We start from the raw sequence: 7057 nt of genomic DNA on the forward strand, positions 1-7057 counted from the left end.
TTGGGACGTCCTGAATGTGTTCGTATCCAAATGACCCAGCCCAGGCAACTGAAATATATGTACGTATATTTTCAAGGTTCATGTTGTTTAACAAAATCTCGAAGTAATTTCGATATTTGAGGGTGATAGGGAATTTTATATTTACTTATAACTGTAGCAGCTAGACACTTAAGATTCATAAAATTCATTAGAGGTATTGTATTGGCTGGATTGCTTACAAAGTGAATGGACGCTCATTCCGATTTATTTGGTTGATCTAGGTCCCCGCCGTGTTCCAATAGCAACGATATAATATCATTAGAATAGGTATATGGTTGCACAGCAACATTTAGTGGCGTTGATTTTGGCCTCATTTTTGGCGTTAACATTCATTCCACAATCGACTAGTAGCTTAATAACTTTTGCATTTGGAAACACAATCGTTAAATTGTTCTCATCATTCAAGTCACCACTCTTTATAACACTCAAGCGAGACACACACAAATGTAACACTGTATCGCAAGTGAAAGCCCTACGCACATTCGCGCGTACTAAATCTCGCACAGAACAAAATACCCATTTTGTCTGTTCATGCGTTGTTGCTGTACTACTTACTACGCATTGCAACTAAATATAATAAATTTTTGGCAAATTGAATAACTTCTGTTCCGCCCAGTTTTGAGGTGCCGTACACGCGATCCACAAATGTTATAGGTACTTCACCAATACTGAAGCCATGTTGACGTGCGCGTACTAACATTTCCACTTGAAAGACATAGCCTTTCGAAACACAACTGGCAATACATCTCTCGAGCACGTCCTTTTTATCTAAACGAAATGAACCAGTTAAATCCGACGCATTGGGACGCAGTAGAATTTGCGAAAGGAAGTTAGCTCAGCGAGATATGAGTTTACGTTTGAAGTCCCAACCGAAAACCCCACCCTCACCTCTATACCGTGTACCTGAGACTATATCATAGTCCTTTGTAGCTTGAAGCTCAATGAATGCGGGAATGAATCTCGGATGATGGCTCAAATCCGCATCCACTATTATAATAAAATCTCCAGTGGCGTGTTTGATACCGTTGATGTAGGCAGTACCAAGACCCAGTTTGGATTCGCGCGGTCGCAGCACTATCGTCGGTTCCCCATAGATTTTTTATAGATCCTAAGCTAAATCTAAAGTTCCATCTGGACTACCATCGTCAATTACTATAACTTCATATTTGTAACCACTTTCGCTGAGGTATTTGACAATTAGCCAAACTATAATTGGCAAATTTTCTTTTTCATCATATGTGGGCAGTAGAGCACTATATTTATGACCACTTGTAGGCATTTTATTTTTAAGTTTGTTGCTTATAATTAATAACTTACTGGGGAAAACTGCGAGCTGCTGCGTGTTGTTCGAAGTAGGAAATTCCACATCAGCCTGTGCTGGACAAGGACTATTTTTTTCGTCGCATTGCAACAAAAGAGGCTTCATTAAACATACCACGTAATTGCTGTTGCAGTATGTGTTCCACCAATTTGACACTTTCTAGGCGTGGGTGATCGCTGTCGCCGAAACTCCGCATTATGTCGGAAACTTCTGGTAAAAATGTGGCTGGTAAACCATCTCCTACGGCGCCGGCTGCTGGTCCGGCCACTATTGGCATTTTTTTGCCACCGCCATCCACCTGAAAAAGAAAAAATAAAGAAAATGAGTTAAAAATCTGAAATAACCTAAGAAAATATTTATTTCAGTAAAATTATTGCAAAATATATTACCACTCACCCTTTTTGTCCAGCAACGCGTAAAACTCCACATGAATTGAAGCCACTATTGCCATTCTTTTTGCCCCCGCCATCCACCTGAAAAAGAAAAAAAATAAAGAAAATGAGTTAAAAATCTGAAATAACCTAAGAAAATATTTATTTCAGTAAAATTATTGAAAAATGTTTTACCACTTACCTTTTTGTCCAGCAACGCGTAAAACTCCACATGAATTGAAGCAAAAAAAAAACGGTAAAATAAATCTTTCGATTCATTTTTTTTTTTGCTTCATTCTCTATACTGGAATGTTCAAACCAGTATGTATGTATGTATGATACATACAAGAAAACTAGAGACGACAGAGTTGCCATGCTACCCCAACTCGACCACCCAATGGTGCGTTTCTTGTTTGCGTCTGTCTAAGATTAGAGAAGACAACACAAGGTTACATCACAAGAGCAACCCCCCCCCCCCCCCCCCCCCCCCGTAACTAATCAGAACGAAATAATATGATACGGAATATGATATGGAAGGATAATACAAATCAATTTATTATTTTTTTTTCTTCTTTCCAACAAATTTTAAATTAAAACTTACTTCACAGCCGTAACTGAGTGGCACAGAAACCCACTTCAGTGGCGAAGACGGCGATGCACGGAGAGCGCTGCGGACGACGCATACCGCTTGGGGCAACTCCAACACCTATACGGGTAAAATTGCATATGCCCATTTAGATGGGCAATCAAGCCGCCAAACGACCGAAGATGCCGTTGGCACACACGACATCGATACCCCCCCTGAGGCGTTGGACCCTGTGCTGGCTGCTGCTCCCACAACACGTTCTCCTGCGCCTGATGGAACTTGGCGTACCAGGCGGTGGTGCTCCCGCGTAGTTTTACCACCAGAGGCGTCTGCAGGGCCCGGAGCACACAGGGCCTAACTTGCCGCAACACCTCCCCCACCGCCTGCTGCACCAACTCGTCCGGCGCGTGGCAAATGTGGGAGCCCCTCCGCCGCTCCGGGTATTGCACATCCGCCACCACCTGGATTGGGTCCTCTCCCCCAGTCTCCAAACACACGAGAAGCATTTGCATCGGTTCCATCTAAAAAAAAAAAAAAAAAAAAAAACCCATTAGAAAAAAAAAACTATTAAAAATCAGTGAGGAACCCGTCATACTTACATTTAAACAGCTTGAAAATCCAAATAACAATGTGGTGAGGGTAATTTATCCACCACAATCCTGCATTCATGTATCCTGGAAAATTCCTGTTACGGGAAAACAACTGGATGGCAACCCGCAATAACCACGGCAGCCTCACTAGTGCTGTCAGACTAAGGGCGGATACCGAACATTAAATGGACAAAATAAGTACCGATAACCACACAAAACATCACAATCGGGACTGACGCGTCTTTCGTATTTTTGCCAATACGGGCATCTACTGCAGTACCAAGCAGTCATCCATAACAAATGAATTCAAAAAAAAGAGGAAAACAAAACAAAACCAAACCTCTCCTTGCACAAAAAATTTAACATTTTTTTTTTACAGAGACATTTTTTTGTTGTCGTTGCTGTTACCCTTTCCGTTTTTTTTTGGGTACTGTTTATGGCTGGGGGGCAGGACTTGTTGTTTTTCAACAACAAATATCACAAAAGGTCATTATAAGAGCTCGGTGCAAAAACCATCCGAGTCCCGAAAGTAAAGAATCCCGACACGACAAAGTCCCGAAATTGGGAAAAGTCAACCTTTTCTACCGGCCTAGTGTGCCACTACCCCAGTGACCTAGTTTTTGTTTCAAGGGCAAGCAAATTCATATATGTATATATATATTCGCACGCCACAAACTCACCATACTAGCTGTCAACTAACCAATAAATACACGACAGGGCTGCATGCAATCTAATAATGATACGTGCAGATAGAACGCGTCGGGGAGAACGCATCGCCAATCTGCATGTAAGCACCGGCAGTTGGTACATGTTCCAATTTAATTATGATGTTCGCTATTCTTCATGAGCTTGCGCACAAAATTAAATACATACCTTCGTCAGCCTCTACGCTTCGGTTTAAACTCGGTTTATTCATACATTTTAACGTACGTTGTTAATAAAACGCCACGCGTATCACGAAAACAAGTCATTTTGCGCGGGTGGCTTGGAATCACGTCCGCTCCAACCTCCCACACACCGCAATCTTGCCGGTTATGTTGAAATATATAAGCTGCTCGAAATCACAGCCCTAACTATTCTGCAAAAACGCTCTCGTCACTCCACGTCATTTGACTAGTCATTTTACGGTGACAGGTTACATTCGTAGTCACATTTGCATGGGCGTGGGTAGGTTTGTGACCAGGTGTTTTGTAGGGTAATAATATAATACACAACTGACGAAATACATGCGCTGCGGCGAAAACGCGCATCACCCAACCAACCTCACGGCCACTCGCCCTGGCACATCCATAAAATTCCACAGTCGCCCTGAGAGCGACACGACACGTTATACGCTGGAACGGAGACCCTCGGCCTCTTCGTCCAGCCCAGAAAAACCTCAAAACCTTCGAGTCTGGAACGGAGACCTCTGCCTCTTCGTCCAACCAACAAAAAAAAAACCGCAAATCTGGAATGGAGACCTCGGCCTCTCCATCCGGAACGACAAAAAAACCAAACAATAACAAAAAATGGTGCCACTCTGGAACGGAGACCTCGGCCTCTTCGTCCAGCCTTACTGGCCATCGACAATACAAATGTTACATTCTGAATTTCTATATTTAAGAATTATGTATAATTCAATGGCAAGAAATATTCACTTCACTGTTCATAACCGCTAATTCTTTCATCTTAGCTCAGGTGGCATGCTAAGCAAGTCGGAAAGGATTCCCGGCCATTTTGCATCGCAGACGAACTCCTCATTTAGATTAAGTTTAGTGTGTAAGTCTTATAATAATTTTTCTCATTTCAGCGGAGGTCATTGGCGGAAAACGATGTTGCGTATCGCAAGGGGGGCCGGCATGTTTAGGCAGGATGCCTAACTTTTCCGCATCTGATTGCGACCCCCCCAATGCAACTCTGCAAATCGATACTCGATACTCGAATTAATTTATAACCACCCACACCATCACCCTCATGCATGTGCATGCATGTACATGCACGTGTATGTGTGCTTTTAGTCAGCACTCATGCATATGCATGTCGGGGTTGATGTGTGGGTGCCTTTCCCCTCCAAAACGGAGGATTTTGCGGGTCAACGGTTGTAGCTTGCTATACGACCGGCCTCTTTGATTTCAACAGCCAACCAGCACGCATCTGCCGCCAACGATCTCTGCCGTTCTGATCACAATAAATTCAGGTAATATTGTAACCAACTAATTCATATAGTTATACAATAAACCACATATATTATAACGAGAAATCTCGTCTATTTGCTTATTTTCTATTCCATACACCTATTCCCACTGAGATCGACCCCGGTGCGCCCACCTACGACTCAGGAGCATACGCACCCCGGCCGAACACCTTTAATTATAGAGTTAAATTGATAAATAACGTGTACGAATTGTTTAACGCATTTGTTTTGGTTACTCGACGTCTCCGTTCTCGTGTAGCCTACATATTGCGTTTTTTTTTTTAACTTGCTTACCGGGCTAAAGGTTAGCATGTTTAAAATACGTAAGTCGTTTTGTTCATCATATTTAAGTAGATAACTCATCAGTTGTTTGCATCAGAGCGATAATTTTTGAGATAGTTATTAAAACTGTTTAAAGGTTGTCAAACGTTGTTTCTCGTTGTATATCCTTTAATTCTAGAGTTAAATTGATAAATAACGTGTACGAATTTGTTTAACGCATTTGTTTTGGTTACTCGACGTCTCCGTTCTCGTGTAGCCTACATATTGCGTTTTTTTTTTTAATTTGCTTACCGGGCTAAAGGTTAGCATGTTTAAAATACGTAAGTCGTTTTGTTCATCAAATTTAAGTAGATAACTCATCAGTTGTTTGCATCAGAGCGATAATTTTTGAGATAGTTATTAAAACTGTTTAAAGGTTGTCAAACGTTGTTTCTCGTTGTATATCCTTTAATTCTAGAGTTAAATTGATAAATAACGTGTACGAATTTGTTTAACGCATTTGTTTTGGTTACTCGACGTCTCCGTTCTCGTGTAGCCTACATATTGCGTTTTTTTTTTTAATTTGCTTACCGGGCTAAAGGTTAGCATGTTTAAAATACGTAAGTCGTTTTGTTCATCAAATTTTAGTAGATAACTCATCAGTTGTTTGCATCAGAGCGATAATTTTTGAGATAGTTATTAAAACTGTTTAAAGGTTCTCAAACGTTGTTTCTCGTTGTATATCCTTTAATTCTAGAGTTAAATTGATAAATAACGTGTACGAATTTGTTTAACGCATTTGTTTTGGTTACTCGACGTCTCCGTTCTCGTGTAGCCTACATATTGCGTTTTTTTTTTAATTTGCTTACCGGGCTAAAGGTTAGCATGTTTAAAATACGTAAGTCGTTTTGTTCATCATATTTAAGTAGATAACTCATCAGTTGTTTGCATCAGAGCGATAATTTTTGAGATAGTTATTAAAACTGTTTAAAGGTTGTCAAACGTTGTTTCTCGTTGTATATCCTTTAATTCTAGAGTTAAATTGATAAATAACGTGTACGAATTTGTTTAACGCATTTGGTTTGGTTACTCGACGTCTCCGTTCTCGTGTAGCCTACATATTGCGTTTTTTTTTTAATTTGCTTACAGGGCTAAAGGTTAGCATGTTTAAAATACGTAAGTCGTTTTGTTCATCAAATTTAAGTAGATAACTCATCAGTTGTTTGCATCAGAGCGATAATTTTTGAGATAGTTATTAAAACTGTTTAAAGGTTGTCAAACGTTGTTTCTCGTTGTATATCCTTTAATTCTAGAGTTAAATTGATAAATAACGTGTACGAATTTGTTTAACGCATTTGTTTTGGTTACTCGACGTCTCCGTTCTCGTGTAGCCTACATATTGCGTTTTTTTTTTAATTTGCTTACCGGGCTAAAGGTTAGCATGTTTAAAATACGTAAGTCGTTTTGTTCATCATATTTAAGTAGATAACTCATCAGTTGTTTGCATCAGAGCGATAATTTTTGAGATAGTTATTAAAACTGTTTAAAGGTTGTCAAACGTTGTTTCTCGTTGTATATCCTTTAATTCTAGAGTTAAATTGATAAATAATGTGTACGAATTTGTTTAACGCATTTGTTTTGGTTACTCGACGTCTCCGTTCTCGTGTAGCCTACATATTGCGTTTTTTTTTTTAATTTGCTTACCGGGCTAAAGGT

At 40.1% G+C, this 7057-nt stretch overlaps 1 pseudogene; it reads right to left on the reverse strand.

Moving 5' to 3' along the window:
• Positions 1-297: 297 nt before the first annotated feature.
• LOC137236038 (dolichol-phosphate mannosyltransferase subunit 1-like) lies at positions 298-1808 on the reverse strand (annotated as a pseudogene).
• Positions 1809-7057: the final 5249 nt, after the last annotated feature.

The sequence above is a fragment of the Eurosta solidaginis genome, unplaced genomic scaffold (assembly GCF_040869045.1).
Source record: "Eurosta solidaginis isolate ZX-2024a unplaced genomic scaffold, ASM4086904v1 ctg00001262.1, whole genome shotgun sequence".
NCBI lineage: Eukaryota > Metazoa > Arthropoda > Insecta > Diptera > Tephritidae > Eurosta > Eurosta solidaginis.